The 24893-nt window shown below is 33.1% G+C and overlaps 1 protein-coding gene across 1 annotated transcript in view; it reads right to left on the bottom strand.

Annotated features, from left to right (window-relative positions):
* The window catches only part of LOC142986197 (dipeptidase 1-like), a 253941-nt gene that overhangs the window by 189618 nt on the left and 39430 nt on the right, over nucleotides 1-24893 (bottom strand). The window lies entirely within an intron of this gene.

The raw sequence follows: 24893 nt of genomic DNA, 5'->3' as shown, positions 1-24893 counted from the left end.
TGGCTTTTCTGTTCGCAATTTACAGTAGCTGCATAGAGTTTAGCAGGTACACGAGCAGTAAAGCTGGTGGTGGTTGAAAAATCATACAAACTGCATGACTTAATCTCGGCCACTCACGTAACCTCTTGTTTAAAGGAAATATGAAAATATCACCCTCAAAATATTTTCATTGAAGTGTATCTTAGTAGTCATCATCATTGATAAGACATAAAACTACTCATCAAAGAAGCTTGAGATATAGAGAGCAGCTATCAAAAATGAATGATATTTATATTTTGTATGAGTTTCGTGTTGATAAACACAATTAACTATATTTATAATATATAAATCAATTCAAAACGCACAAAGCTAAATGAACGCTTTTAAAGTTTCGAAATTGCCTGCGCTTTCTAATGAGGCCCTGAAAATAATAATGCTACTTTCAAAAACATCCTTACGCTTGCGGCTAAAGAAAATATGCGGGTAGAGTATATAATATACTGTGTAAGAACTTCAAGGTCTTCAAGAAACGTCTTTTTATCATCCAAGTAGTTGTGCAAGTAAATAAAAGTCGTTGTGTTATAGTTGAGGACGCTAGAGGGCGCTCGGGATTCCTCCCTACCATCTTATCTCCTGTGCGTTCTTAACAACGAGTTAGAACAAGTGCTCGTCGTTGTTCACTTATTTTATACTATAATAAGATAAAGGTATAATAATCAAATATTTTTTTCAAAGATTTAGGAATCTCAACCTTTACTTTTCAACATTTTGGTGTCACTTAGTTACAGCAATGATTGAAGAAATAACCTTTTACAGTAGGTAGTAGTGAAAAAGTCGGTTTGTTACGCTATCAAGCATGAAAAAAGTTTTAAAAAAGCATTATTTATTACTTCTTTTGACATTAAGTTGACCACGAACCATACGTTAGTAATAAGAAGAAGATTTGGCACTGGTAAGTCGAAACTCGATGTTGCTGAAACGCACTAATTTTATTTTGAACCTAAGAGTCTTAGGTTTGCTTACCGCCTTGAATAAAAGCACTTTACTTAAATTAATACATTTAGAGTCAGTTTCACACACGAATTATTATCAAATAATGTAACTGGCAGATAAAGTGATAAGAAACATATGAAAAAAACTGTCCTATTTCCACCTGATAACCTTACCGTTACTTTTTTTTAAATGGAGAAACTGGGGTGAAGTGGATGACAAATCGGCCTACTTTTTACTTAAAAAATATGCAAATAAAAAAACCCCTAAATCGTGCCGAAATTACCACGTTTCTTTCTCGATTTAATAATATCTCAAAACAAAGTTACCAGACTAAAATCAAACAATCTTTAAAAATATAAAAGTTCAAATATTTTTTTAACCTCTAAATAAATTAAAAGGCTCTTTCTAACTAATATTTAGTGAAAGAGCAGAACCTTAATTACTTTCTCCCGCGACTATTAGCTTAGGCGCTGTAAAAACATAAATGTTTCAGATACCCAACCTCTTTGTAAAAAGGACTTGTAAAACGACCTTCCAATTAACAAATGTTCACTTTATATTTTATTGTTATAAAATGTAGTGGGTTCGAATCCCATCTGGCACAATTTTTTTGTGATGAGGAGCAGCAAATTCTGCGATTGGTTGTTAATGTATCTATGTATATTTGTAAATACAAATATAAACATACCTGTATTAATTTGGTTGCTATAGTACACGCCCTGCTTTATTTCGCATTAAATGACTCAGATTGAGTTGTCCAATGTTATTTATTCATTTTAAAATAAAGTCGGTACTATCGAGAGTTTGACATTTAAAATGTACTGCTTTTAAATAGTTCCTACTACGCCCGCCAGAGGTACTAATCAGCTTTTCATACAATATTTGTCTATATATAATAATAGAAATGAAAAAATACCAGTAAATTAAAATATCCGCAATACTATCACAAATAAAATAAATAGAGACATGAAACATTTAATTTACAATCCACATAAATATTGTTGTCAAACAACATCAAATTCCTATAAAGCTCGGACAATGGGGACATATCATATTGGTGTTTAATGGTCACCCTAGTTGGATGTGTTATTTTAATATTTCATCGTGTGAAGCGAACTTTCAAATTGCTTTATGTGATATTTGTTTTACTAATTAACGTTTTATATACTCTATTAATAAGAATAACTGGGTATTACTTTGTTCGGAGGCTTTCATTAAGTAATTTATTTATAGTATCTAATATCCGTCTAATATTAATGATATTTGATATTTAATATTCGTCAGCAATATAAAAATTAAACAAACAGTTCACTAAACTATCTAATAAATTAATGAAAAAATCTTTCGAAAAATCATTTCATCATCATTTCTGTATCATAATTTTAAACTACAAACGTTTCTTAGCCTGCAACAATTCCTAATACTAGTATCACTCTATTTCTAAAGCAATAGCCTTAAATCCAACCAATAAAGTAACCCAAAACTCCAAAAACTAAAAGCATATTTCACCACATTTGGAAACACAGGGAAACTACCTCAAACCATACATTGTCAGAAACATACGTACGTATAAATCTAGCGGCACTCCGGCCTATAATTTACCAAGGGGAGCCCTACGCCGAGGTAACTATAATTCACAATCGAAACTGGAAACGTGTTCGTTTTGTGGCACTGCATCTGGTCCAGTGAAATGAACAGTCGGTGCACTGCGAGTGCAACTTTTTGCGGTTGGATTGTTAAAGAGTGCGTACTAGTCCAACTTTTAGTGAGCGATATCACTATAAATAACACGACTGGGGACTCGCCAGTATCAAAGTTTCATAAAATAAATGTTCAAGATATCATTATTTAGTATTTTTTGATTATGATTTTGACCCCATTGCCAGTCGTTTAATTTTTAGGAATACAATCACGATTAATGTTTGAAAACTCTCGCGCTTCCCGATTCACATGAGATGCTATCAATTATCCTAGAATGTGATTATTATTATAAGAATATAAAACCATATTTTCCTTCAGTTTAGTAACATAACTTCAATATTTATATTTCACCCTGTTTAGTATTAACAGAATCAATATATTCTAAACAACACCAATAATACCAGTGCCCATAGTTTTGAAAACTACTGAAAAACACACGTTCTATTGTAATTTTATTTCGTTCAACTATTGCTAGATAAACTCGTATGAACTATCGTACATTGTGCGGGCTGCAAACAGCAGGTTGTAGGAAAAACAAACCGTCTGTGGTAAAACAACACTCTATTGGTACACAATATCATTCTAAACCAAAGCATTTGATTGTAAAACTAGTGGCTCTCAAACTTTTTATCAAGGACCATTTATATTATTCTACCACCACAGAAGAAGAAAAGGAGATTGTGATTATTGTATTTAAAATTTAGTTTTGGATTGCAATTTGTCAGCGTCTGTAAAAAAACCTTTATTAATATTGTCCCTGCAAATCCGGCTACGGCGGACTGTTTCATAAAAAAACCCTTATGGACTAAATGTACCCATACCAATTGACTTTTTTATGTGAAAGTCTATCTATGAAGCTCTTACGGCCTAACCTCTAAAACGATTTTGGCGTGGAGATTAGTTTTTTAAGATTAAATTTATATTTTTATCGAAATAATATATGTACAGGTGGGGCAGTTAGTATTAAATAACTTTGTAAATAATACATGAAAACTAAAATCCAGTAGTTCTCAATCTATGTTTTCTATCCAACAGTTGAGAGCCCCTGACTTGTATGAAGGATGCACTCAATCGAGTTATCGGCGGTGCAATGAATCGTGAGGTTGAAGCTTGTAGGTTCAATGTCAGCTTTCCATCAGAATAAACAAGTGTTTTACAAAAGATCTTGTGGACAGGCGCAGCCGAATGGAAAACTATGCAAAGCGATGGTGCAATACTAAGATATTATGGTGAAACATTTTATAAAGCATTTTTTAAATGTGGGTAAAAGATTTTCCCAGGATTTCTGGTTTGTTAATGATTGTTTTATTATTGATGGATAAAACTTTATAATCGCATTGGCGGCTTCCACGAATTTAATTCTTTGTTTGTTCTGTTAAAAATAATAAATATTATTTGCAGATTTTTAATATTTGCGGTAAGATTGTACAAATTAACCCGCCCATATTTAATAAAAAAATATATATTTCTACCTACAGAGACGTAAAAAGCGCACGCAACAGTTCAGATATGACTTATTCGGTGTCAAACAATGCATGTTTGGACAACCGACTAGTTATCGAGAATTTGGTGTGACTATTTCATCAGCGACTCTAGCGGGCATGGCCAGTTGCGCACACCGGTCGGTAAACTATCTGTGGGTTAAGCAACACTTGGCGCGGTTATTCCATAGATGGGTGACCCCATAGTGTTATTTGAACTGGGCGTCTCCGTGCTTCGGAGAGCACGTAAAAAGTCGGTCCCGGCAGTTGTCTACTAAGATAACAGTCGTTAAGCCATGTCAAAGGCCTCTCGGGCGGCTTGAACAACTTTGACACTAGGTTGACCACTAACCATACGACAAACAAACAAACATTGTAAAAACTATTGCTTGCAGATTTTTTTTTACGTCAATTACTCGATACTCGATAATATGTATCGATTGTAGAAAATCGCGTTACTGAATGAATCACTAACATATTTCGGCAACAATTTCTTTGAGTAATTTAAATATCAAACCTTTGCTTGACAGTTCTTTCGACTGTAGAAAATCGATGCGAGTCATACTTTCGATTTGCATGAAACGTCCAAACTATGAAAATTAGATTACACGTTACATTAAATGAACAAATTCCTACACAGCCTAAATCACCGTAATCCATACTTCATTAGTAAATAATAGACAAAGCGAATATAACTGTTTGTGACTGTGTGTTCGGATACTTGAGCTATGAAGGCACAATTACAGGCGTATGAGTGATGGGCTCTTTGACGCATTGTGCTGCCCTCTAGCGGGCTGAGTGGCTATTTAATGTGTTCAACGATTTGATTGTGCTTTGTTATCGTATGGTTATAAGCTTGAATATGCATCTATACTAATACTAGCTGACCCGGCAAACGTTGTTTTGCTAAATACATAAAAAAACTGTCACTTACTCTCTTACTCACTTAGGTTATGAAAAATAGATGTTGGCCGATTCTCAGACCTTCTTAATATGCTCACAATGTTCATGAGAATCGGTCAAGCCGTTTCGGAGGAGTATGGCAACGAAAACTGTGACGCGGGAATTTTATACATTAGATTATGCATGAAAAAGAATTTTTGTTCATCTGTTCGTTATGATATTACCGCTAAAATACCATACATTATGTAATTTAATACCTGAATTCTTAATTTTGTTTTGACGTTTGAGCCATATTGTCGTATTGATAGAAACTAGAATCAACAAAAGCTTATAAAAAATAAGTTTAGATAGTCGTAAGTAAGTAACAGGCTAAGCATATAAATACAGATTTATCTGCGGCTAAATGTGTTACTTACTAAGCGCAAAACTCAAAAACGGCTCGACCTAAAAATATTTTTGTAAAACGGTCTTTAAGACATGGGAAAGGTTTTTATGGAAAGCATAAACAAATTAAAAAAAATTGCACGACACAAATTAAATTCAAGGAAAATTCGTGAGCTGCGTGGGTCAGCTAGTAAATAATAAATGTTAACAAAATTTGACATAAGATTACTTTCATAAGATAGTACTCGCTTCATATAAAAGCGTTGTTATCTTAAATAACTACTTAATGTTTATTTTTATAAAGAAACTGAAGACGGACTTGGAAATTAGCTTTCAAAGAGAATATTGCTTCGTAGTTTCAACGCTGATAACATTTGATCCTCGGCCGTTGGATGTTCTAAAGTTACTGTGATTCGTAATGAGATATTATAAACTAGATCATGAGAAGATACGGCGTTTTGATGTGACCTATCTATCTCTAGACGAATGTGAAGCTTGGAAATCAAACATGCGGTTTTTTTTTAATTTATTTTAAAGGGCTGAAATAGGGGATGTTCGATGTCAGTGTAGTGGGGGTCAATAAGTTACATGTTGGCAGCTCAACTGAATAGGTATCTATGCTAAAATATACATAGATTAATATATTTTTTATAAGCTAACTGCTAACATTCCGTTCCTTTTTTTCATAATGATTTATTAAGCCATGTCAAAGGCCTTCGGGCGGCTTGAACAACTTTGACACTAGGTTGACCACTAACCATACGATAAGAAGATAATGATTTATTTGTTCCTCATGATACACGTAGACAAAAACCAAAACATTGACTCTTTACCGGTCTACAACAGGCAATAAATATATATTCCCAAAATCAATCTCCTAATGCGTTCACCCAGTTTGAAAGAAGTGTACCATAACATTTTAAGCAGCAATAACTTGATGCAATACGCGGGCCGAGTTCGTCCCGCCCGGGGCAATCTAGCCCCAAATCGTGGTACCAAATCGTCCCGGTCAGTGCAAGTTTAATCTCATACGCCATACGTCCGGTTGGTGGCCAAGCGATGCCATATCCGGGCTCTGATAGTTTGCCGATAGTGGCCGAAATTACACGAGACTGCCCGAACCAAATTGAAAATTTCGCTGCTATCTTGATTTGGGTCCATGGATAGAATTGTGCGCGAAATTCAATTTATAATCCTTTACTTTGATAGAATAGAGCGTGTACGTTATATGTAGTATGAAATTGATTGAACGTGAAGATTGATTTTTGTAGAACCAATTTTGATTTTCCGTGTGTTATTTGAATTCTAGATATCTGGTGCAATCTATGTTTTTATGATTTAAATAAATTTAACCCTTTACTGTCCCATTGCTAGGCGTCACCTTTCTTAATGAGGGGTTATTTATCATCTCGATATGACTAACAGGCATAAGGAGTCATCACCATCATAGCGAGTGAAGTTGCAAAATACTGCTAGTATCAAATAGCTTAATATGACCACTGTCACCAAACTATATTATCTCTTCTCGCTCTCTCTCTCTCTTTTTCGTGCTATAATTCCCATATAGTCAGCCGTCCTTTTATCTTTCTCCTCCACTTCGATTTTCCTGGACATCGTCTTCGGAAACCTCAAACTAAACCATATTATCTATACTTTACGTATAAAAAGTGTGTATAATCAGACAGTATTTTTTAAGTTTTTATTTCCCTTAGCTAGTTACTCGTATATTTAAACAAGCTCACTTGAGTGTAATGTTTTTCAAAATATTTTAACTCTTGCTGAGATTCGTAGCGCGGAACGGACTGCTTACCCACGGGACCCATACGTTTTCTTTATCGTTTGTTTACTAAAAATTACGCGAAATCTTGTGCTCTTGAGCAGGGGTATTCTGGACGTGATATTTTTAAGATAAGGGTGTACTTAATTACATAGTAACTTGTAGCATCACATCATATTTTGAGTATTATTATGAAACAGTTTAACTTACGTTTTGGTCACACATAATTCGGTATTTTGTGTACATCATTTAGATCTATTAAACTATTTATATGTTTAAAATAATGCTGTACATTGCTTTTTCCTTTAGATTATAGTGATTAACACATAATGTCAAAACAGCAATGTAGTGATGCGCAGTGCAATTTTGTACAGTCGGTACTTTCGAATAATGAGAGTTTGACATTTAAAATATACTGCAAAAATAGTTACTACGACGCCCGCTAGAGGCGCTGAACAGATTGTCAAACAATTTATTTTAATAGCTAACTGTTTGTCGGTAGTCGATAGTGGTAGATTATTGCGCTACTGGAAGTGTTCATTGTATTAAAGAGAAGCAGACAAAAATGTATCAACTTTAAAATGAAATCGAATTTTCTCATTCTATTCAAGAAAAAGTGGAAATAATATGCAAAAATTTGCTTCGTTGAATACATAATATGTCCACCAGAAGGGCTAACATGAAGCAGTGGTGACTTTTTCATTTCGAAAATGATTTTGCGAATAATTATTCGGCGCATTTGGCGTGTTCAAATATACTTCTAGCTTTGATTTAATGTCATTTTCAAAAGATAGTATATACTTTACGGTTCGATTCTCGGTTGATAAATATTTGAGTAGTATTTAGAGTTAAAGAATTGACCAATATTTACAATAGCTTTACCTGCTGACTGGAGACTCATTATATTTTTGTTACATTGCAATAGTTTTTTAAACATCTCTAGCAGGGTTCTTGACACTCAAAAAGACTGACAAAAGATCAGGAAAACTGACTCCAAATGACCAACCAACAGTTTATAACTTTTAAACTGCCTGCGTCCACGGCGAGCGCAACATTTTTACACAAAATGCGTTTTCGCGTTAATTATGTATCTCATTATACATATGTATATTAACCAACAGTTTATAGTTCAATAGTCAGTAGGTAAAAGATTTTCACCTTAAACCGTGAATAACCGAAGTTACACCGGTATTAACGTGAGGAAAAATCTGAATTGGCAAAACCCTTCCCAATAGAAATGCAATATCTTTTACAGGTCGATAGCTTTGTGAAGACCGAACAGTACTCACAACGGGAATAAGATCGAACCTCTATTTTTGAAGCCTTTCTATATTTTTATAGGAGGTCTTGGCTATTTGTGTATGGATTAGTATGAAAGATCTTTTGATGTTGTTGTGATAATGTTGATGATCGTATGATTCAATTATGAAATTGATTATACCTGAACATAGAAATAAATAGTCTATATAAATAAAAATGAATCACCGAAATGTATGTACATACGTACATAAGTTTTGAACAACTAAACCAAATTAGGTAATATATTTATTTAATATGGGCTTTACTGTCGGGACTATTTGTATGGGATCGATGGGACCAAGATTTTCACGGGAGCGGAGGAATCAACAGGATAAAATGCTCATCATACAAATATTTCTCCCGGGTTGGATTCGAACCCGCCATACGCTGCTACAGTAATTGCGGCGAGGTGACCACTTGCTAGGTATCTACTGCGCCAAACGTGCAGTTAAAAGTTTATATTAAAATTTCTATTTATTTATAGTTTTACATATAATCAAAAGCATTCTATCTGTTGCATTTCTGCTCCAATTTATACTGATTCAAGTTGTTTTAAATAAACAAGTCTTACCTATGTATATTATTTGTATGTTTCCTAATACTTCATTTCTAGAGTATTGATCAAATAGACGTAGATATTGTATAAAGCTTCATTACACACCGTTCTTTACAGTATGAGAGGAATGAATGTAACCACATTCTCCCTTTCAATCATTCATTACGATCGCTCCCGACTGCGTAAACATATCTAATGATACGCAACTGATTTTAATCAGGTAGTATTCTGGTATTTTCTTCAATTATGTATTTACATACAATACTCAGTGGCTTATATGTTATCTTGTTAGCAACTCTGGTAATCTATCTATACATCTAATATATAAAATTCTCACGTCACAGTTTTCGTTGCCATACTCCATCGAAACGGCTTGACCGATTCTCATGAAATTTTGTGAGCATATTGACTAGGTCTGAGAATCGGCCAACATCTATTTTTCATACACTTAAGTGACACATTTTTTTTTATATGGCAAAGCAACGTTTGCCGGGTCAGCTAGTTATTATATATCTTTATTCTTTTTCGTTGGATATTTTAATAGATTAACATAATTTACCCAAAAATATACCCTATTAGTGACAGGTATAAAATCATGAAGTACCCAAACTAACGGAGGGGTAAACCGTCGCAACTTATTAATACCCCGTCAGTACATGACGAGGGTCATGCATATTCAAAGAACTACAAAATCAAACTAATTAGCCGTAATATACCTGCGACTTTCACTTTTAGTCATGATAAAGTTTTAAAACTATCGGTAGAAGGATTTTTTACAGTAGGTTTTAGCGCGATTGATATTTAAAATTTCTTGAAGCATAAAACTTCAGGGCACTCATGGCTGATATTTTTTCATATAAAATTAGGCGATACCCCTTTGGTCACTAAAATTGGTCTTTCTCTAAAAGTCTTATACTTGTATATTCGATTTACCATTATGAAATCAGTGAAATGAGAAGACTATATACTGTTTACACCTCAAACCCGATAAAAATATATTTTCCTTTCAATATCTTATACTATCTACTGCACACAATACCCGGCTAAGACATGATAATACTTTGTCTCTATTATTACAAAATTACAAACTAAATTGTCCGCTATACTTAGTTTATAATGGCCTTATTCGAAATGACTACACCGATTTTCGGAAAAGACAATCAGCCTGTTTTATAATTAAATTTATTCTATGAGGAACAAATCTTGCAAACTAACCAACATTTTTAATAAAACGTAACTGCGTAACTAAACTGAAAAAAGTTCAAGCTAATGGTTTACCGTCCTGAGTGCAACTTAGCAAAACTTAAAGAACGATAGTAAGCCGACTAGCCGAGCCTATGTCCGACTTTTGTACCGTTAACTAGGCTTAGCAAGCCGCTCATAAATCTCAAGCCGCCTCTAGAGGCCGCGCAACAAACTTAGATAGACTTAGTTTAATTAAAGCCTCATAAGGACCGACTTAATTAACTCGCGCTATGGAGATTGAGAGTTATCGTGTTTCGCAATTGGCTTATTTATAAGTGTATAAATTATAATTTATAGGGTTTTCATATTTACACTATAATTATAAGTTCACTTTATAACGATAAAGAAAATAACAGTTTACTAATTCATTAGCCGTTTGCGGTTAGTGGTTAGCCTAATATCAAATTTGTTTCAGTCGTCCAACGGCCTCTTATATGGCTTAACGAAACACGGAGACGCATAGATCAAATACCACTAATCTAAAACTATCCCCGCTGAGGTTGTTTAACTCATGACGTCATTTTTTTGACACAATGTCGATGTTATGCCACTTATGCTTACAGCTGACATAGTATCAGGCTTCAAACCTGAGTCAGGCAAACTGTTGTTAGGTTATGGCCTGGAGTATAGCAACGTGCTCGCCAAATTATGATATTAAGCATCGCCTTCTGTTATTATAGGATTTGATAGGTATTAACTAATCGTGTAAAGTTTTTTTCTTGAATAATTAATATTTATTTCATTCTAGATTTCAATCTTCTTCAAAATAATGTTATAGAACAAGCAACTAATTAATATCTTTGAAATGTGACGCCGACAAAAAGTCGATACTTGTTAAGCCTATTCACTCAAAGAACTTGTAGTGAGACGACACGGTTTTTATCGATGACTAGTCATTGTCTTGTAATTTATCGATAAATTGTATGAAGAAGAATTTTGTTCTTCTATTTCTTTTAAATCGCTTTTGTGTGATATCCATCTACCCCAGTTTCCCAGTAATCAAAAAACTAGGTTTAAATATTAAACCATAAACTCAGTTATATTTGATATTATTTTTCGGTCTTGTAAGTTTAAGGATCGCCTTATCTTTTTCGTTCCAGTCCAAAATTTTGTGTTATAAACGATTCAAAATTCTTGTATAATAGTTACAGTTCACAGTAAAGCTGTGCTGATTTATAATCGCAATGTTAAACGTTTGTTGGAATTCTGTTTTATGATATTTATAAATTATGACTATTTCTATTCAAAAATACTTCTAATTGCATGGATAGTGGTGAACATAATGTCAAAGTTGATCAACCCATCCGAAGGCCTTAAACGTGGCTTATTGTACTAAATTTTAATAATATTAAAATATGGAGAATCAAATCTATTTTAAAATAAAAACTTTAAAATCATAATTCAACAATCAATCCAAAACATTTAATAACCTCCAAATCAATTGGCAATCAATCGCCGTCAAATTAAAAGAGCATCGACACATCCCATCTCTAAAACAACACGCGAAATATTTACTGAGTGAACAGAATGAAAGGAAAATCTAAATTTCAATCGGTATTGAATAAATTATAGAAAGGTCGCTCTTTATTTATTTAGTTAAGGTACTCACAGATTTTGGTTGAACACGTCCAATAACTTGAGGCTGACTTTTTATCAAGAATTTGTGGGTAGAAAACTATTGTATGAAAAGGTGTTAATCTAAAGTTTGACTGCCTCCGTGGCGCAATTCAGGTCACCACGCCGCTACCATTCGGAGGTCATGGGTTCGATTCTCAAACGGGACAATTATTTGTGCGATCTACAAATTATTGTTTCGGGTCTGGTTGTACTTTGTGTACGCTGTTTGTAAAGGTCCCCGAGACACAAGAGCAATTCTTAGTTGAAAAAAAAAAGAAAAAAGTGTTGAACTTTGCTTAGAACGAAGGTTTTGAAGTATCTAGTATACGGTGCACTTATGTACTTAAAATTTTATAACAATCATTTTTCTTTTGTTAATAATCAGTCGTGATTATTGAAAGATGTGATAATGCATCATGTATATTATTGTATATCCCTTGATACGCATTCTTACTTAGACTTCGTGGAAAGGCAGCCCCAATCGTGAAAGCTTGAATAAGCTGTAGGTTACGTACCTGGAAAAAAGAAAAGGATTTTAAACATATGTAATAATTAACGCATTTTATTTATATTCTAAAATTATGCGATACTTCGACGCTCAAACAATTAAATGTCTGTGATCAACCAATAATCTTAAATCTATTTCAAATGTTTGTTATAACTATTTTAGAGGTATAATATTATATAGGATTTTGAGGTTATTTGATATACAAGTTCATAACATAGACAAAAAAATATATTTTAATCTGTAGAATCTATAGTCCTACAAAATAATCGCCTATAATCTTTAGCCGCGAATCAGGCTATGCCTAGTGTGGCTTTATTTGCTAAATTATATTTGCACAACTGTGAACTGTTAATAAATTATTTTTATCTATTTACTAACTGACCCGGCAAACGTTTTTTTACTACACAAATTAAAAAAAAAAAATGTGTCGGGGTTATGATAAATAGATGTTGGGCGATTCTTTGACATACTCAATCTGCTCACAAAATATCGTGAGAATCGGTCAATCCGTTTAGGAGGAGCACGGTAACTAAGATTGTGACATGGAAATTTTGTACATAAAATTTTATTTTTTCTTTGCGACGAAAATAGCATACAAAAACTCGTAATCCAAAAAACAATGACAACTCCCACATAAAGCAAATCACCCGCAAGATTATACGACAAAAATCGAGTAGGCTTCGGAATTATACACTAAGTAACACATTTCCCGAGGAGATTGACAGCAGGACGATACGAACGACACGCCCACGCGAGCTATCTGTGCGACATTATTAGTACACGTGACTTTGTCTGCCTTCATCACCTTTTAATAGGGTGATGAAGAAAATGTTGTTTTTATGTTGTAAAAATCTAGCTTGGTTTTTTTTTGTAAATATACGTAATATACAAGAAAGATAAGGCAGAGGTTTATAGAGTGAAGGTTTGGGCACTAACAATGTTGTCCAATGTAGGGACCAAAATTAAATCTAGAAGACGAGCCTATAGCCTTATACCGGGCACGTCTTCAAACTTCTAGCTATTATTGAGAAGTAAACTAATATAAATTAAGCAATACCAATAGTACTTTGCACTTTCTAGACATCAAACCCGAGAGAGAACTCAAGATCAAGCATCGGATACACTACCGACCGCGCCTACGAACCATTTTGTTTTTTTCTATATGTTAATCAACATTTTGAGCGTTATATCATTCGTGGTTTGATTCCTACTCAGTCTTTTCTCCCAATTTTTATAACTACACTGCATTCAATTTCATTCTTTCGTTGTGCCACTAGGTTGACCACTAACCACACGACAAGAAGGAGTTAATTTCTCAAATATAATAGCATTATCAATTAGTATAGCCAACAACAATACGAAAAGGACAAAAACAATCCGCAATAATTGTGAGGCATCGTTTCAAAGAACAGAAACATCACGTAGCGATTTATCGACAAGTTGTCGCGGCAACGACAACAGATTGTACTGTAACAATATTGAAACAACTGTCTTACATTTGAGGAAGACACGATTTTACAACTATTGTTTGATAGTCTATTTTAAATTCACAAACTATAACTATGGATGGTGTCTATTTTCATTATAGGTCTGGAAGATTTATCAAAAAAAATTACGGCGTTATGAGTTCCACCTGACGTCCCAAGGATTTTTCTAGTGAAAAGTTACGCGTGTAAAGGCTTTCAAAACAAAACATTGAAAATATCTAATTATACCAGCCATCATTAATCAAAAACAAATGATTAATTTATTTCTGAGCAACGAACTAATCTATATACTAATATTATAAAGCTGAAGAGTTTGTTTGTTTGTTTGTTTGTTTGTTTGAACGCGCTAATCTCAGGAACTACTGGTCCGATTTGAAAAATTCTTTCAGTGTTAGATAGCCCATTTATGTCTATATAACATCACGCTATGGTCGTTAGGAGCGGAGTAGCAACGCAAAATGTTACAAAAACGGGGAAAATTTTGACCCATTCTCTCTTATGTGACGCAAGCGAAGTTGCGCGGGTCAGCTAGTAAGAAATATTTGAATTTTGTCGATCTGAAGGCATTCCTTTTCCCAAATTTGCTTTTCAATGTTATGCATAATAATTGAAGTCAAAGTAGTCATCATACCATAGTTCCTCTAACGATTGTAAGCTCTTGCTTACAAACATTAGAGTACAATGTTTTTAGAAGCAATTATTATGTGTAATTTTCACGAAATAAACTAACTTTTTCATGTCTGGTTGTCTTTGATACCACCTGAGAAATAATTTTCTCGGCCCATACAAAAATAAATTTGTACTCTGGCCATTATTTAAGACTTTTACCTTCACAGAACTTTGCAAGTATTGATTATTTCTAAATGCCTAGCAATTGAACTTTGTACAGAATTTCCACCGAATTGTTTTGTGAGAGCAATATGAAGTAAATCTGTAGGTATAGAGCTATATATTATGTTAAACGGGAATACTTCAAACAATGGAGTCGTTTGCCTCAGTAATTAGTGATTATGGAACCCCTACCACTCGTCACGAGACGGTTTCTCGAACATTTTGAGTTTTGTTGATTTTGTATCAAATGAACGATAGATTTGTTAAGAAATTTTAAGTGTCTTATGTATATGTCTGTAGATGTCTTTATTTGATTCATTGTATGTAATTGTCTCTTTTAAAAGTATGTCTGAAATTATTTTATGCAACTTTAATGAGGAAATCTAACTAAAATCGGGCTGCATCTTATGGAGTCGAAAAATCATTTTAAATGCAAGTGAAACTGTACCACACATCTAGTAAATAAAACGTTTAATTCACAATGAAAACCTTCATTGGAATTTACAGTTGGTAAGAAGATATGTATAAAATTCGTTACATTGAAAACCAAAATTTAATTGGGTCTCCAACGATTTTCATTCGATCAACTTCACGGGTTCCAACATTCAAATAAAGTGGTTTGAAAAATGCAAGTTGTTAAAATCCAACCGTCTATGAAAGCTAAAATTCAGTCAATTTATGAAAAATCTCCCTAGATTGAAGCGATGGAAAAATCTAGGGAATAAATTGAAAAATCGTCATCCGCTCGAGCTAAGCGGATTTCCGATATAGGCAGACATTGCCCACTCACTTACTAAATATACATTCTACTGGCACTAACACACAAATAGAAAATATGAAAAGTATTGAAGAAATTGTCAACAAAAGATGTGTGTTTTGAAGCGGTCTAAGCTTTGAAATACTTGTTGCTGCTTTTGTTGAGCGTATAGTTTGTAGCTAAAAAACTGTTGATTGAATTCGTTGTGTGTTGTGAACTGTATTTTAAATCGAAAACAATAAATTAATTTTAAATTTATAGTAATTTCACGAGAGCTTGTGACAAGATTGTGTATTCTTTCTTTCATTTATTATTTTACTGCTAATTTGCCAAGATGCAATCTTTAAAACAATGAACCATCTTGTGTTTAGAGTTCTCTACAGTTTGAAATACGTTTCATATTTGAGTTAGATACTTTATAATATTCATCCAATAATTTGTTCAGTGCCTCTTTTTATATTTACAAACATATAAAACAACGAGCACAGGACGATAATATTACTATTCAACATGAACTACAAAAATACTTCAAACCCTCACACAAGTGGTCGATCGAAAAGATTAGCTCGTTTAAAATTTGAAAATATTTTTCTGGACTCTCGAAGAATCCTTTGGGTACACGTTTAAAGACGAGATATTTGAAAAAGATTACACCAAGGATTCAGTTGGTCGTGAAAATTCTGGAAAATTCCACTAATACCGTAAAATCGGACTCGGATTTTTAAACTCCGAAGTTTTGAAAGCCGGTACCTGTATACCTTTGGAATTTATTGCGAGCACTTCATTTTGTTGCAAGAGTTCCGAGATTTTTTGCTGAAAATTTGCAAGACTTTTGGTTTGCAGGTATTTTTTACGTTGCGGTTTGAGGTTTCTTGAGCTGTAGAAGTTGAAATGAGAATTCTTTGATTTAAAGTTTGTAACATTTGTAAATGTTACATTTGATCACTCTTCACTAAATCAGTCATCATGTAACTATTTTACATACATAAGGTGTCTTCAAGAATAATTTAAACAATCATTTAGAAAATTCTCACGTAGACAGCATTTTGCACTGTAAAATAGTCGATATTATTCAAAAAATGTTTTGATCTTAAATCAAACATTCTTAGTTACTTTTTTATCAGAATTCCTATAACTCTTAAGTAATATATAAAAAAAAACGCCTGAAATAAAATACAGTAAGTCAATCCCTGACCGCAGTAATTTATCGCCGTAAAACAGTACCAGGTACAGCCTGAACTTAAACAAGATGTGACTTTTATTGAAGCTGCTACCTTCCCCGGAATTTCGCTCCGTCCCGGGAGATCTGTTCCTTGGGTAAAAGTGCCTTTGAGCTAATCCTGGCTATATTTTATTTATGGAGAAAGTCGGTTTCACTTTCAATTTTAAGTTTGGGTTACGGTCGCGGGTTGGGGTTTACTATTTGTTGTGTGGCTATAAAATTGTAACGGCTTCTTTTCGCCACTATACGAGTATAAAATAACAAAGGCTAGTTTTATCACGATAAGTATGAATCAGCTTATCAGAAAGAAGACTGATGCAATTTTTATATATTTTGATGTTACTTCATCTATTGGATAAGCAATCCGTCGGTTATCCATAAGCCGTAAAAATTGGCCGTGATTGTAGACTTGTGACTTGTTAAAAAATGCTCAGGTCAGATTTTGTTAGGTCAGTAAAATGGTACGAAATGAAACGAATGATTAAATCATGTTTACATAATAATATGTAGGTTATTTAAAAATACGACCACGGAAGACCAAAAAAATAAATAAACTAAGATATTAGTCAGAAAGCAATAGCTCTGAAAATTATTTATCGATTATTTTAGGAAAGTCAGTTATTAATATCGATAAGTACGTGTTTGACTGCTAATCCAGATTTGGTCTGCGAGTGTGCTAAAATCTTCTAAATAACAAAGTTTGCCTTCGAATAACACTTAAATAATTTCTGATTTTTCGGATGAAATAATAAATCCTTGTCTAACCTTCGGAGAAATATAGGCTTGATATCGTATAAAAAGATAATACCGGTAGACTACAAGTAGTTTGATAACCGGATAGGGCCGCTAGAAATGAAATAAGAGTTTACCAAAATGCCAGATTAAAAAAAAAGCGATTAAAATGTTATCATGATAATAATTGTATTTTTATTATTTATAGAACCCAGTGCGTAAAATATTTTTTTGTAAACGTCTTTTTTCCAAGATTGTTGTTCAGTCGTATTGATACGTCTTAAAAATATTTTTTCGATTTGTATTATTATTAATGCTTAAAAATGCATAGCAGTAATTAATGTTATGGCTTACACATTACAATATATTGTGCTACTGACAAAATTTGGAGATAAGACAGGTTTGCCATCACACTATACTAAAAAAAAACATACTTTTCTCGTCTTATTGATAAAATTTGAAGATATGACAGGTACATGAAATTTTACTACAAAGAACATACTTTTCTCATCGACTTAAACCCACTCGATCCTCACCCCAGTTTCTACTCGAGTTTAACCAAAAACAATTAGTAGTGGTTTGATTTCCACGCGTCTGCCTTCGTTAAGGCATACACCAAATTAATTTTTGAACACGTACAGCAATACTCAAGCGGGTGGGTTCTCAATATGTGTTAATACAGACTTGTATGATTATGGGGGAAATGTATGGTTATGTATGAAGTAAGGTTAATTAAATTACTTCGTGCCGTTGGTAGATTAATAGAAATCGTGTGCTTTACCTTTGAGTGCTTTGAGTTACTTGGGGAAAGGAAATTTATTTATCCCCGGTTTTCGAGGTACATTTAGCGGTAGTTTATCTATTCAATAGCTTTAAAACTAATATTTAGTTTGGTTAGTGATGAAAATTAAGGAGTTGTCAATGTTTTATGTTAAAAATGTGAGTCAAAAACTTTCAAAGTTACTTTACAAAAAAAAATGCATATTTGCGAAAAGTTTATATTGTTTGTGTTTTTTATATAACTGTAAACGTTTTCGTCTGAAATTTCAGCAAACTAGCAGCCACTAACCTTGTTGTGATTCAGTTATCGAGTTGCAGTCAAATATTTTTAAACCAAATAATGTTTTAGGTACATAAATATTCATACATTTTAGTGAAATTTGATTCCAAAGAGTGCCTCTGTCATTTCTACGGTAGTATATGGGAATACTGGTCACGACAGAACGCGTAAAGGCAATTTTTTATTTTAATTGAAATAATCAATATTAGCGCAAAGTAACGTGCTTGGTATATTACAATACGCCCGCCTTACATCTAACTGTTAAAAGCAAACCGTGGATGTAGAAAATACCGGCCAAGTGCAAGTCGGACTCGCGTAAGGAAGGTTCCTTACCCCTGTAATAAAAAGAATACGATTGTATGGAGACCCCCTTAATAATAAATTTTTAGTATTTGTTGTTATAGGGTAATGGAAATACATCATATGTGAAAATTTCAGCTTTCTACCTATCACGTTTATGAGATACAGTATGGAGACAGACAGACAGCGGAGGCTTAGTAATTGGGTCCTGTTTTATCTTAACAGCAGAAATTAAAAGACAATTTTACCTATGCTATGAACAATACCAAATACTACACAGAATAAAAGCGACTAGGAAGTTTTGTAAAACCGTTGTTTTTCTAAAATACAATCGTAAAGATGTTCAGTAGATATTGTGTAACTCAATCAATGTCGGACGTCTGTTCCTCTGTCTCAGGCACCCTTTTCAACGAAACACACGTTTCTACCCATTACCGTTAGCTACCGATGTTTCCTGTTTAGATGTTTTAGAAAAACGTACTGAAACATTAAAATCGGTGTACGAAATAAATGTCTTTGAAGAATTTGGGATTAAATCAACATAATGCGGTAAGTTTTATGTTTTTATCGTTTTTATTTTAATTTTATTTATGAAATCTGTAGACATTGGAAAATATGTATATCTTTGTTTAAAATATTTAGACTTCATAAAATCAAAAGCAGCCAGATTCCTCTTTCTATTATCCAGATCAAAGACAATTAGTACCTACTACCTACGTACAACGATTTAAAAGACCTTGCTCAGAGAAAAATGAATATTATTTCACAAGGAAGTAATATGCATAGAAATATACCCTATATATATATATTTGGCCAACATACGAGTTAGCTAGTAAAAACGATCTTAGTGAATAAGCCTTTCCTAGATAAATTCTAAAGTCACGCAACATCCACAATCAAGTTGGTTTTACATATGAATCAGTGAATGCAGCTGACTCTCCTCATTTATAACAGTACTCCCCACGCTCGTATCAAAAGCATTACCCTCTTTTAACTCGCAGTCGGCTAAAAATTGGAACGTGAGAATACTTCACATCTCATCAATCAATTTCAAGCTCTACACTTAAAAAATAAAGTTGTTTTTCACTTGCCACTTTCGAATATAGGTTAAGTGTTTCTGTCAATTGATTCTAAGCCCTATTTTAAAAGGATTAAGAGTTATTTTTTGTTAATTTCGTTAGCAGATGAGGTGACAAGAGAAATTAATGATTTAAGCCTGAAAACCTTGAGTAATTGCCTGAAAATATGTGTGCCCGTTGACTGTAGGGGAGGTTTTTGATTTTCCATTTCAGTGGAAGTTAGGAACAAGGGTTGTGATGGCACGCGAAGCATTTGGTACGCCACATAATTGTTGTGAGCTCACAAAGGCTTTAGTGAGGCTTTTAAGTGTTTTTTATGAGTTTTCTATAAGCTGTTCTATAATTCAACGTTGTTGCTATGGGACTGACTGTTGCTATGAAGAATTAAGTGTTTGTTTTAATTTATTTTACTTTCTAAGAACCTTAGTCACCAATAAATATATCTTGCTACGATATGATAATAATATAAACGCGGTGATAATATAAATTTATCATCGCGCTTATATTTTTGTGACCAATTTACATTTGAAGGGTAAATTGACACCACAGCGCTGTTTTGAAAGCACTGTCTCCCAATATCAGTAATATAAATTTATAGAAAATAATAATGTTTTGATCAATTGATAAAGAATTAAACGTTATTCATGCAATAAGTCACAGAAAGACTAATATTGAATAATAATCAGTAGTAGCAAAAGTAAAAAAAAATTAACCTAATACATCCGTATTCCATTCTATTACTCTAAAAAAGTATCTACTAAAAATCAACTGCATTAACACCAAAATAATCGTCCCACTTAAATCCAACTAATTTATTCATAAAAGTCAACGATCAAGTAACAGAGTCTATTCTAAACTCATCTCAAATTCAAAACCTCCATTTAGCCGTAGTTAAAAATATAAGTTCCAATCACCTGTCGAAACTTATTGAACAGTCTAGCCGAAAACTAGAATAGTAACCTATTAACTTTCAGTTAAAATGATTTTCATGTATCGTTCAAATATTCTGACGACGAATGTAACGTGGCTATTAGTGAAGGTTGGAACTAATAATGTCGTTTATATTCCAATTTTAATCATTTTTTGGCATAAGTGTTACATGCTATCTGCTAAATAAAGTGTCAGTTAATATATGAAAGTATCTGTCAAAAACTGCAGTTATGTGCCTATTAATGAAGATTGGAACTAATAATGTCGTTTATATTCCAATTTTAATAGATTTTGGCATAAGTGTTACGTAAGCTATCTGCTAAATATGGTGTCAGTTAATGTATGAAAGTCTGTCTGTCAAAAGTCCATCTGATAGATAACTGGGAATGGTAAAAGTGGTGAAATAGGGCCTTGGTATTTTTAAAATTATTTGAGTAAATGTTTTTGATTAATATTTTTTTATTGTGCATGATAATTGTCTAATTAAACTTATATTTTGAAATACTAGTAACCTGCGCCTTACGAGACTGCCAACCAGGAGTATAAGGTTTAAATTCCGGTGCGGGCAAAGTGCTATTGGTTTTTTTTTACTTTTAATAAATCCTTTCTACAAAGCATAGATACAAATTTTACGTAATTTCTATATTTTTAATACCATAAGATAATATACTACATAAGATATTTTCACCACCACTACATTATACCGAATTATCTGCCTTCACTGCGCCATCTGTCGATCGTCTAGCTAAACTAAAATTGACAAGTGACGATCTGACAGTAATTGCAACGCATTTAGGCGCCAGAGTAGGAGCGTGTGACGTCACAGTGTCAGTCAGACTGAATTTGTGTCTGCATTGGATGGTAATGAGTTATTGGATTTTAATGAAATGTTCGGTGAAGAGCTGGTTCGTTGAATCTTTGGGGATTATTAAAATTAAATTTAAATCTTTTAAAATTAATGTATAGAGATTATTTATGGTATATTTAGAGTAATTTTAAGAGTTTAATTGACGACAGTTTATATATTATTTTAGACGACAGTTTATATCTAATTTGGATATAACCTAATAAATGGCTTCTACATAATATTTTTCTATGTGGATAGATTTAATAATCTATATAGACTATTTTCTTAAGTTAAGAAATACGTTTGTTATTCGGTATTCATGTGACTTACCATGGAAAATAGGCGTTTAATAAAGAGACGCTGGAACATAAAAAGCAGAAGATGGAAATTCGTGCTATCTTCTTCTTATATATAAAAATGAATCGCCAAATGCGTTGCTACAACCGAAAAGTTTTTCTGGAGAGAAAGAAGCAAAAAAAGCAAAAATATCGGGAACGGCGCTTCAGCCAGTTCAATAATAGTTGAAAGTAGATATAGATATAGAAACAAAATTATCATGCTCGAATTTGAAATTTATTGTTTTTGTCCAGTGTGCAGTATAATAAAACACTAAATTGCAAACAATGTGTTCCTCAAACTTTGCCTCTACTCAGACCAGCAGTTAATTTTCAATAAAACTATAACTTCAGGCGTATGTCCACACAGAAACTCGTATCTACAGAACAGTTACAGAGAAACACACAACCGTCCTTTTTTGTTGTGCAGTCAGTCAACACAAAGTTTTGCACAAAGGAGCTCGGCAGAACTGGCAACAACGCTTTACTGCAACTACTATGTGTTACAAACTTAAGAAGGGATATTGTTCTTCATTTTTTTCATTTAAAATGCGTGTTAGCACTGTTTAAGCTATTAGAGAATTAATGTATAAGACCATATTATTGTGGTCATTTTAATAGCTTTTAGTTTATTTGTCGTTATATAATGATATTTTTGTAACTGGTGGACGCTTCAAAATGAAATTTCAATGATTTTGATCTATGTTATTTGTCGTATTATGATAAAAGAGTTAACAAATTTCGTGGGTTCTGTATTTATTATCATGTAAGACTGTTCTCTATACTATTTTGTAGTAGACGACTATCTCAGGCAATAAATAATAAAAGAATTGCACGTCGTTTTAGTTAACTAAGTCTAGATGGATATATCGTGCACAAATGTATGAGAGAACAAGTCATGACGAACGTAGTCTATGAATACACTATGCTATCAAAAAATTAGTTGATTTCGGGCAAAGCTTTAAACAATTATGATTTATAATCTACTAATCTCAGTAATCCTAATTACAAAAATAAGTCAAAAGTGATCAAAAACGTCCATTTAAAAATAAAATCTTTGTGTTATTGTGTATATCTGAATGAGAAAAATATTATTAGAATCCCAAACAACGGTATTTTGATTGTATATTTCCAATTCGATATAGAACAATGATGGTCCAATAACAATCAATTTATGCTTATTTATAGTTTAATTAAATTCTGCAATTGATCGTGTTGTCGTGTTTAATTAATATTTCGTTCATTCGTCTCCTTGACGTAAAGGTGTGGTTGTAGTGAGAGCGGGTAGCGAGTTCGAATATACTTTGAAAGGATCTTACTCACGAAAACTTGATCGTAGATTTTATTGTAATAGATATATATTTGGAGATATAGTGATATTAGTGCGAATAATAATATGTTGATAAGCTGTTGGCTACATTATGAATTGTATACATTTTTTATGTGATGTATTTTGTCCTAATTTCAATTTTTTCTCAAATCATGCTGTCTTTATTACTTTGCTGTGTATATGTATGTCTATGCCACAATATTATTATGTGCCACAGTTTAACTTGATAAGATAAGTTACTTTAAATGTTATTTAGTTTATATTGTAATGTCTTACAAAATTGCAAGTACCTTATTTACAATTCACTAAGCATACAATTTGTAAATAAAATACGAAGAATAATACAATAAATCGCTTTCCGCTATCACTGCCACTCAACGCTATCTAACTCGTATCGATCGAGGTGTCACCTCCACAGTTTAGAGACATAAGCTTTATATCACACAGTTAATATTATCAGGTATAGCACAAAACCTAAATAAACAAACTTGTACCGTGATTCTCTTCAGTAGCGCAATAATAATTGTCGAGCGAGAATCGAGAGTTTGACATTTAAAATGTACTTCAAAAATAGTTCCTTAGGCGCTCGCTAGAGGTGCTGATCAAACTTTTATACAAAATTTCTAGTTAGCTAGACGGTTGTTAATCGATAGTGGTAGAGAATCGCGCTACTGTTTTAGTAGAAAATATCCTTGTATTTTAATTACTATTAATTGCTATAACGATGGAGAAAAATGTTGTTAAAGTATCCCTCACATATTACTTATTTCTATAGTTATTGAAGTCTTCAACTCAAATGACAGTGATCTTTAATTTTAAACCCTAGGTTCAACACTATTATTAGTATTAGAAAGCGTATTTTTACACTTGCTGACTCTTTATCTATCGGATAACTTATCCAATACTTATCCATAACTCATGATACAAGCCGTTTATTTTCCTAACTCAAGCTCTATAATCTTCTCTTCTCTTTTTAGTAATAAAATGTGCAGTGATTGCCTAGAGTTCGGAAGCCGAGGTCACGAACTTCCATGACTCAGAGGTTACGTAAAGCCGTCGGTCTTGGGCTTGACCTCTCACCGGTCGTGTTGGTTTACGATTTCACCACGCTACGAGATAAAATAGATCGTGTATCTGTGTATTGGCAGACTTTGTACACTTGGTAGAAACAAAGACACAAACATAATGTACAATAATATTATAAATAGAAAGTGTGTCTGTTCTTGTGTCCTTATTTTACACCGAAATGAAATCTAAGTAAAAAAAAATTTAAGGGAATGCAACATCCTAAACTCGCAAATGTCACTAATATCATTTTAGTGAGAGAGCCTTATTTATCCTTTTTTTACATGGAAACGTTAAAGCTATTTTAATAAAATTTTAAGCGCATACAAAGTCCCAAATCCGCGCTTTGCCAGCGTGGACTCAAAGGCCAACTCCTTCCTCATTCTGGAGGAGATCCTTGCGCAGCTGTGTGACAATCACGAGTCAACTATAACATTTAGTAGGATCTAAAGTAGCAGTTTTTTCCCATGAAGCT

Source organism: Anticarsia gemmatalis, chromosome Z, assembly GCF_050436995.1.
Source record: "Anticarsia gemmatalis isolate Benzon Research Colony breed Stoneville strain chromosome Z, ilAntGemm2 primary, whole genome shotgun sequence".
NCBI lineage: Eukaryota > Metazoa > Arthropoda > Insecta > Lepidoptera > Erebidae > Anticarsia > Anticarsia gemmatalis.
The sequence above is the reverse complement of the archived record's forward strand: the minus strand, read 5'-3'. Positions and strand labels throughout refer to the sequence as shown.